Source organism: Apium graveolens, chromosome 4, assembly GCF_009905375.1.
Source record: "Apium graveolens cultivar Ventura chromosome 4, ASM990537v1, whole genome shotgun sequence".
NCBI classification, from domain to species: Eukaryota; Viridiplantae; Streptophyta; class Magnoliopsida; order Apiales; family Apiaceae; genus Apium; species Apium graveolens.
In genome coordinates, this window is record NC_133650.1 from 262,939,410 (window position 1) to 262,949,392 (window position 9,983).

At 38.4% G+C, this 9,983-nt stretch overlaps 1 non-coding gene across 1 annotated transcript; it reads left to right on the forward strand.

Moving 5' to 3' along the window:
- Positions 1–8,961: 8,961 nt before the first annotated feature.
- LOC141722796 (small nucleolar RNA R71) lies at positions 8,962–9,068 on the forward strand. Its single transcript, XR_012575798.1, has one exon. It is a non-coding gene; the product is annotated as a small nucleolar RNA R71 (small nucleolar RNA).
- Positions 9,069–9,983: the final 915 nt, after the last annotated feature.

The following is a 9,983-nucleotide window of genomic DNA, read 5'->3' on the forward strand; positions in this document are numbered from 1 at the left end:
TGTATTGAGAGATGAATCTGATTCTGAGGAACAGGTTCCTTCTTCAGAACCTGTTGTAGCTGAAGCTGAGAAAGAGGCTTCTCAGAAGGATTCTGAAATTGGGGGTTCTAGGCTTCTCAAGAGGCTTAGACGAATGATAGTTCCTGAAACTCCCAAGGAATCCAAATCAACAAGGAAGTAAAAGAAACAGAGGGCACAAAAGCCAGTTTCAGATGATAAAAAGGAAGCAGCTAAGGAAGGGGATCAGGAATCTCTGATCTCACAAGACAAGGAATTTGCTCCAGTCACTTCTTCTCCATTAACTCCATCTCAGGAAGCTGTATCTGACAAGGCTAACTCACCATCTGTGTCTCTTGTTGATCCAGGCACAAGTGCTGATATTGATGTTCAACACTTGGTTGTGTCTGAAGTATTTCTCTTAGAAGATCCAACAGCAAATAATCCTTCCACAACACCTGTTACTGATGCTGTTCAAACTCCAGAGTTATCAACAACACCTTCTCTGCATCAAGATGCTGATGATCAGACTTTAGGTGAGCATCAGGATATGGCTGTTGATCAGAACTTAGTATCAGATCAGCAATTAGAGGATGCTGAAGCCTCCATTGCTACTCACACTGTTGTCTTATCAGAAGATACTGATTCTTTAAGTTCTGATGCTGCAAATGCTGGAGATACTGGTGAAGCTGCTCCAACTGTAGATGCTGATGAAGCAGGTCCTTCAGGACATACTCCTCAACAGACTCTTCCTAAGTCTGAACTAGTAAAGGAGTTTGTTATCGGGGATGCACCAGTACCTTGGAGTGAAACTCCTGCAGGTCAGGAGTGGACTAAGGAATGGAACTCAGTTTCATGTGTTCCAACTGCAATACATCTTGCTGAGCACTTGACTAAAGCTGATGAAATGTTAAATTCTGATGATTTAAAAACCTAGCTTAGAGTCACTGCATTGAGTATTAAACATCTACAAGGTCTTCATTCAACTACTCATGCAGAGCTACACAAGATTCAGGAGAACTTTATCAAACAAGAACAAGTTTGGAAAATTGATAAGAAAAAGTTCTTTCAACCTACCATTGACAGGATTGCTTATATTGAGAAAACTCAAGAGAAACAACAATCTCAGATTGATGACATTCTGACAAATCAAGCTTCTCAGCAATCGCAACTTACTGAAATCCAATCCTCAGTGGAATTACTTATCTCTCTTTTACTACCTGCTGATGCCAAAAAGGGGGAGAAGGTAATTAAGTCCAAATGCAACACTACCAAAACACTGCAAGGAAAGGATGATGGAAATGATGATCAAGGATACTCTGGAATGGGTAGCGGTCATAGTCAAGGTAGAAGGTTTACATCAAGACAAGCTAGTCACAGGACAAGTTCTGATACTGGGAAAAGAATAAGTTCTGCTGCTGGTAAAAGGATAAGTTCTGATGAACTTCTAGATCTTGATGAGGAAATGTCAAGACAGTTATTTCTTCAAGAAAATCCAGGAATGGACTTGGAAAGTTTAAAGGAAGAAGAAGCCAGACTTAAATCAGAGAAAGTCACATCTAAATCTGAAGCTTCTGGTAAAAAGTCACTTCCAAAACTCAAAGGCATTGTGATCAAAGAAAGGACGCATACTGAAGCAACGTTGGCTAGATCACAACCACAGATAGATCCAAGATCCAAGGGTAAAGAAAAGGTTGGTGAACCTATCAAGGTTTATGTACCTCCTGAGGAAGAAGAAATTACTGATGAAAAAGGTGATCTTGCTCTGACTTCAAGAAAAGTTCTTAAAACAACCTCTGACATGGCTCAAGTTGTTCAGAGTCAAGAAATTGTAAGTTCTGATATGCAGAAGAAGCAAGTAACCTCTGACAGAGCTCAAGTTAACTTGATATCAGAAAATAGATCAAAGACACTCCTACCAGGATTCACTAAAGCAAAATAGACTCAATCTTTGAAGACTACTGCAAGTGGTTTTGAAGCAAGAGTAGTTACTGGAAAGGAAGCTAGAGATAAAACTGGATTGGGAAGTGCTGATGAAAGAAGAGTACACAACACTACCAATGATCCAACTTCCTTGAGTGAACCAGGTATTGGAGCAACTCCTGAGAGATTGAATCAACTGGAATCTGTACAGATGGTTTACCATACCTACTTGAAAGAATACATCATGTTGTATTTCATGACAGATGGTAGGGTTTATCATATAAGACAAAATGCCATTCCATTGAAGTATTTTGAAGAATTGGAGCATGTACTTTTCTTACTTCAAGTGGATGACAGAATAACAGAGACTGCTGCAAACTACTTAAAAGAACAGATTCAGAGACAGAAAAGGCTTTATTCTGTTAAGTCTGACAGCATATATGTTCCAAAGTACAGAGATCACAATGGTGATATTGTTGATATGAAGCCTAATACTGCACAGATCAGAACATATCTTGGTATTAAGGGACTTGAATTCAATCTAGAGTCTGACAAAGCTTATGTCATAAGACTAGATCAGGAGTTGAGAAAAGCAAAGATCAATGATCTCAGAGCTGCAATCTTTCAAACTGGTGAAGATACTGCAGAGTTTAAAGATGTCAAAAGGAGAATGATTGATGAACTCAGATATGTTGAGAAATGTTTGTTGAAGAACTATCTCAGAACAACTCCTAACATCAGAGAGATCAGAAAATGATGAAGCCAAGTCGAAGATCTACAACTGCTTAAATTCTGATATTTATACAGACTGAAGTTGTTATCAGAAGTTGAAATTGGTAAAAGCTTTAAGGACTGTAAGTTGTAGTTATCTAGTCTAATTCTCATGCATTTGTACTTAATGTTTTTGACATCATCAAATATCTGTTAAACTTGTATATTATGTTAATTTACAAGTTGGGGGAGATTGTTAGATATATTTGATAATGTCATGGCTAATATGTTTTATGTTTAGCTTTCAGATCTTACTTGAACAAGATAAATCAGTACTTAACTGTTGATCAGTACTTATACTGGAAGTCAGGACTTAAGGATATCAGTACATATGTTATCAGGAGATAATCGTCAGAAGATAGATATCAGAACTTAAGTGCTGAAGGATGATCAGATAAGGACAGTAGCTGATTAAAGGAAAGAAGATCAAGATAAACATAAGAAGAGATATGCATGAAGAAGGAATTCTGTAAAGAATGGAATACTTGAAAGAAAAGATATCTGATTGATATATTTTAGGAAGCAGAATTATATTCCATATCAATTAGCGATTATCTTGTAACTGTGTAGTATATAAACACAGATATAGGGTTTACACTATAAGTGTTATCATTATTAGAGAAGATTATTCATTGTAACCCTAGCAGCTCTTGTGATATTTGTTCATCACTGAGAGGTAATAGTTCCATACTGTAACAGAGTTTATTGTTTTAATAAAGTTTGTTTTCTGTTACTTAAGTTCTTAAAGTTCGATTTGAGTGTACTATACACTGTATTCACCCCCTCTACAGTGTGTGTGTGACCTAACATAGCACAATATACAAATTTTCAATGATAATATTCCCAGCTTGCAAACGGCCATATCCCTCAGATAAACCTTTGCTGTTATCTCCAAAGGTAACCAGGGGGCCAACTTTCTCAACCACATTTGATAGCAGGGCTCTATCTCCGGTCATATGTCTTGATGATCCACTGTCAAGAATCCACACTACCGGTTACACCTGTTTAATGCCCTGCACTACAAATGGATTAGACCTTCTTCGGAATCCAAACTTGGTTGGGCCCGACATACTTGTAGAATTGTCCTTTGTCAGGAAAAACAACATTTTTAACTTTAATGGTCTCAACTTTCTCAATGACTGAACATTTGACCTTGTAAACAGCTTTAACAAATTTCTGTTTAAGCTTAGGCACAAATGTCTCCTTTCTAGCCTTAGAAGGACTAGCAGTCTTAGACCTATCATGCTTCTTGTTATTCACATGCTGACGAGGAGTAGTCTTATCATTAGAAACATGCTTACCATTAAAATAAGCATACATCATATTAAAAGCACAAGACATACAATTAGAAACACCACATGCTTTATGAGAGATATTAATAGCAGGCAATTTATGCATGGTAGTGTTAGGGCGAAAACACGCGCTAATATTCACGCAAGTATACGCGTTCGCAAGTAGTATAAGATATAAATCAGATTCGTTCCCACATAGACTGGTTTAGGTTAAGTTCAATTTATGCACCTATGCAACAAAATATGGTTATCGCTCAATGCTAAGACAAATAACAAATTGGGTTTTTATTAAACTAATAGATTATACTAAATAACATTAACTAAGAGAATTGAGGTTGAATTACTATATATGACAAATATGGGATTCTAACTTCATTACTACTTCATTCAATAGCCTTCCCGTTCTTAACCTTAGCATGTGATGGTGAGGACACTAATCAGATAACACGAAACTGATAAACGCCAACTTTCGTTGCACGAGTACCATTCTACCAGACATCCACAAAAGAGATAGAAGCTGAATAGGCACCAATTATATTGAGACCCTATATATCTATAAAATTTGACAATATAATGGTTTAAGCACAAGTTATCTATCTTGATTACACAGGGCAAGTAAAACGGTTAGAGTTACCCACGAATCATGCGTAACAAATACATGAACCTATGCTAGCATGGCAAGTTCTAAACCTCTATATTCACTGTCGCTTCAATAGAGATTAACACGCTATCTTATATGTTAGCTATGCATATAAGATGAATAAGCACAACCAATACTAGGATATCAATCAATCACCACACACCAAGATATCGAAACAAATTAATTATTGAAATTTATAAGTAAATCCGCTAGAACCCCATGATAACGATTAGCCCATAATAGAACTCATCGTCACCATGGGTTCATATGAAAACATGGTATAAACAAGGTCTTAATAAACTAAATAATAATCAAAGTACGAATAAACGAGATCTAGGTTCAACAAGAACAAAAACGAGCATCCAAAGTTACAACTAATTCAAAGAATCACAAGTTGAAAACAAGATCTTCTTTTTCGGAGTTGTTTTGTGCTTCTAGGTCTTCTCTTTGGTATCCCAATCTTCCCGGATGATAAAAACCCTTTTTTTTAAGTATATATACGCCCCTAGTGGACCTGGACCCTTAAAATCGTCAAATTCTACTCAAAAAAGGCTTTTTCAGCGAAATCAGCGACCAGCCGCGCCCTGAGCGGAGCGGGCGCTCAGCTCTGCTGAGCGGGCGCTCAGCTACTGACTGGAAAAATATTCTGATGAATCTTGTTTTGACAATAACTTGAGTTCTACTCGTCAGAATTAGGCGATTCAACTGCCCACGTGAAGCTATTGAGATTCTCTACAACTTGACAATGGCCTTGGCTTCCAATTCTGATCACTTTTCATCATATTTCCTTTAAAAGCTCTTTTCTTTATTTAACTGATACCTGAAATGCAATAACACAAAAACACATCAAAATACCAACAACTTGAGTCCAAAACACCAATTTAAGCTTGTAATAAAGCATTCCAAGTGGATATAAAATCCACTTATCACACCCCCAAACTTGAATCGATGCTTGTCCTCAAGCATAAACAGACTCAAAACTACAAAACAAACCTAATGCATGAATGCAACTATGTGAATGCAACTAAATGATAATGCAATCGATCCCCTCAGAATAACCATAACCAAATGAATAAACCAATGCCTCTAAGAATGCAATAACTTGAAACAGAGTTCGAATAAATCCCACAAACCAACTCACAAACCAGAAACGTGCGTGTGTGGATGCTTAACAGATATACTCTCGATACTAGATCAATAACCATAACTTATCTATCATCGAAACAATCAAAAGTTTATAAACAAAATAGACAATAAACGCATTATGACTCACAACACCTCCTTTCTACTAGAGTTATACAAGGATTCACACTATTATTGAACACATTGCAAAGATGCTTATTTGATCGTGCAATGAATGAGGTCCCAAAAGACTTATACAATAATACCCATGTAGCGAGCGTTAGGTTAGCGGATCCCAGACTATAAAAGCCTTAGGTCACTAGGCACAAAGTCCCCTAGAACTTAATAACTCGAGTATTAAAGAGCTCACTCTTGATCAATTGTGCATAAACACATACTTTTTTTTTCTTTCTTTTTTTTTTCTCTTTTTTTCCTTTTTTTTTCAACAATTTCTGAATGAGTGTGTTTCGCTCCATCTCATTCAACCCTAGACTATTCATAAAAATATGAGCCGGCTACTAGCCATTTGACGCCTAGCCTTACAACAACTAGCAATGAAATCCAAGTTTTTCTCCAGATAAAAAAAATCAGTGTTTTTACGTCATTACGAGAATATCACTAATTCTAAATATAACCAAGTGATTAAATCTCAACAACAAACAAGTATGATCATGATCTAGATCAAAAGCAATCCTATAAGACTTTGTGAAAATATTTATTTCTGGCATGCAAATCAATTCATTAAGACTTAAACATCCCTCTATTCCTCATCACCACACTCAAATCAATATCAACTTATCAAATATCATAGTTCATCTTAAGGGATCATGCTAAATATGCATGTAAATGCAACTATATGAAATTACATAAAAACAAACAAATATGTCCTAAATGAACAATCATGCAAAAATATAAATGAACTACAACTAAACATGCAACATAAATCTATATGAATCTATATGGACACACACTACTAATCCTTACATTATCACCCCCAAACTTAAAATTTTCAATGTCCTCATTGAAGGTAATAATAAGGATTTCAGGCATACCTAGTCATCGGAAAGATCACCCTCTTCGGGTGGAGGATCAGGTGGCCAATCAACCTCGCCACCAGTGTCTCGAACAACAGTACCAAAAGCATGTGTCAAATCTGCAGCAAAATGAAGGTGAATGTCATGCATGGACTCCATACGCCTAGTTACTCGCCTGTACTGCTCATCACCAACACCAGTCCTATCAACTACCTGCTGCATATGAGAAGAACCCTCTATAGGCACCGGAGAATCCGTTCGGCTACCCTCTATATCATCAAAGATATATCCCAACCCCTTGTCAGGGGGTGCACCTAAGAATGAATAACTCAAGTGATCTGGCTATCGGTTGAGCTCAAGTATGGGAGCTTCTTGAGTAAATGGTTCAAAACGCTCCTGAGAAATTTTCAGCTCTGCTAACCCAAGAGAATCGAATGACATATCCAACTTCTTCTCCCACGGAGGTGCATTCAAAACCTGCAGTTGCTCTACTCCTCCTTCATCTTCAAAAACTGAGTCGACCCGCTCTATTTTAAAGCACTCTTCTATTTCTGTGGGTAACTTTATTGCCTTGAACACATTAAAAGTGACCTTTTGATCGTAAACCTTCATCGAAAGCTCTCCTTTTTGTACATCGATCATAGTTCGGCCTGTAGCCAAGAATGGTCTTCCCAAGATAATGGGAATCTTCTTATCTTCCTCGAAATCAAGAATTACAAAGTCAGCAGGGAAGAAGAGTTTATCCACCTTGACCAAGACATCCTCCACTATACCTCATGGATAAGCAATGGAACAGTCAGCTAGTTGCAATAACATGTATGTTGGTTTCGAATCAGGCAGACCAAGCTTCTTGAAGATAGATAAGGGCATCAGATTGATGCTAGCTCCTAAATCACATAAACACTTGTCAAACGACAAGTTTCCGATGGTGCAAGGAATAGTGAAGCTTCCAGGATCTTTAAGCTTCGGAGGCAACTTCTGTTGCAGCGCAGCACTGCATTCCTCCGTTAGAGCAACGGTTTCTAAGTCATCGAGCTTCACTTTCCGAGAGAGAATACCTTTCATAAACCTCGCATAACTAGGCATCTGTTCAAGAGCTTCAGCAAAAGGTATGTTGATATGAAGTTTCTTGAACACCTCCAGAAACTTCTCAAACTGCTTATCCAACTTTTTCTTCTGCAGCCTTTTAGGAAAAGGAGGTGGAGGATAAATATGTTTCTCTCCTGTATTACCCTCAGGAGGAGTGTGTTCCACAGTAGTCTTCCTTGGTTCCACCTCTACTTCCTTCTGCACATCTTCTTCAGCTAAAACTTCAGATTCTGGAACTTGAGACTTTTCAGGCTCTTCGTCTTGCTGAATTTGGGGGCTTGCAACCTTTCCAGACCTTAAGGTGATGGCGTTCACCTGTTCTTCAACTTCCCTCTTGCCTGGATTGGCTTCTGTATCACTAGACAGCGTTCCTGGTGGTCGATTCAATAAGGCATTAGCAATTTACCCTATTTGGTTCTCCAGAGTCTTGATAGAATTAGCCTGGCTTTGGCATATAAGAGCCTGGTTTTTGCACATAAGCCTCAACTCCTCCAATTCATATTTTTCATTCGAAGATAGTTTTGCATCATTAGTTTGTTGTTGAAGTTGGAGTTGTTGTCTTGGTGTAAATTGTTGCTGAAAACCAGGAGGGTTAAATAGCTTATTTGCAAACTGCTGGAACGACTGTTGCATCACATTCTGATTGTTGCTCCAGCTGAAGTTAGGATGATTCCAGTTGTCAGGATAATAAGTGGCAGGAACTGGCTGTTGCGATCTCTGAATGTTGCTCACAAACTGAGCTGAGTCACTAGATATAGCGCATTGCTCTGTCGCATGCGGACCTGCACACAGCTCACAAACACTGGTTATCTGCTTAACACCATAGTTAGCCAGAGAATCGATCTTCATAGACAACGCCTTTAGTTGAGCAGTGATAGCCGTAGCTGTATCCACCTCAAGAACTCCTGCTACCTTGCCCTGTGGACATCTCTGGGTTGGATACTGATATTCATTAGCAACCATCAGTTCAATTAGATCATAAGCTTCCTCATAGCTCTTTGCACATAATGCTCCGCCTGATGCTGCATCAAGCATGGGTCTGGACTGTGGTCCCAACCCATTGTAAAAACAATTGATATTCATCCAATTAGGAATTCCATGATGAGGACACTTCCTAAGCATCTCCTAGTAGCGCTCCCAAGCTTCACATAGTGATTCTCCCGTTTGCTGCGCAAATTGAGTAATAGCGTTTCTGATTGCAGCTGTCTTTGCCATAGGGAAGAATTTAGTAAGGAATTTCTGAGCAAGATCCTCCCAAGTAGTAATCGGACCAGCTGGTAGAGAGTGTAACCAGCTCTTAGCCTTGTCCCTCAGAGAGAATGGGAACAGTCTCAGCTTCACAGCATCTTCGGAAACACCGTTGAACTTGAAGGTGTCGCAGATCTCAATGAAATCCCTAATGTGCGTATTGGGATCTTCCGTTGGAGAACCCTAAAACTGGACTGAAGTCTGTACCCATTGAATTATGCCAGGCTTGATCTCAAAGGTATTAGCTTTGATAGCTGGCCGAATAATGCTAGATTGAATGTCATTGATCTTGGGTTGAGAAAACTCCATCAAGGCTCTCGTTCGTGCTACTGGATCTCTCATTGTAATGAGTACCTGAAACACAAACAAATAAACCGTGAAAGTAAAAGAATCCGAGTCAGTGAACTTTAACGACCACTGATGACAAGCACATAAACTAAAAATTAACACCGAGTCCCCGGTAGCGGCGCCAAAAACTTGTTAGGGCGAAAACACGCGCTAATATTCACGCAAGTATACGCGTTCGCAAGTAGTATAAGATATAAATCATATTCATTCCCACAAAGACTGGTTTAGGTTAAGTTCAATTTATGCACCTATGCAACAATGTATGGTTATCGCTCAATGCTAAGACAAATAACAAATTGGGTTTTTATTAAACTAAGAGATTATACTAAATAACATTAACTAAGAGAATTGAGGTTGAATTACTATATATGACAAACATGGGATTCTAACTTCATTACTACTTCATTCAATAGCCTTCCCGTTCTTAACCTTAGCATGTGATGGTGAGGACACTAATCAGATAACACGAAACTGATAAACGCCAACTTTCGTTGCACGAGTACCATTCTACCAGACATC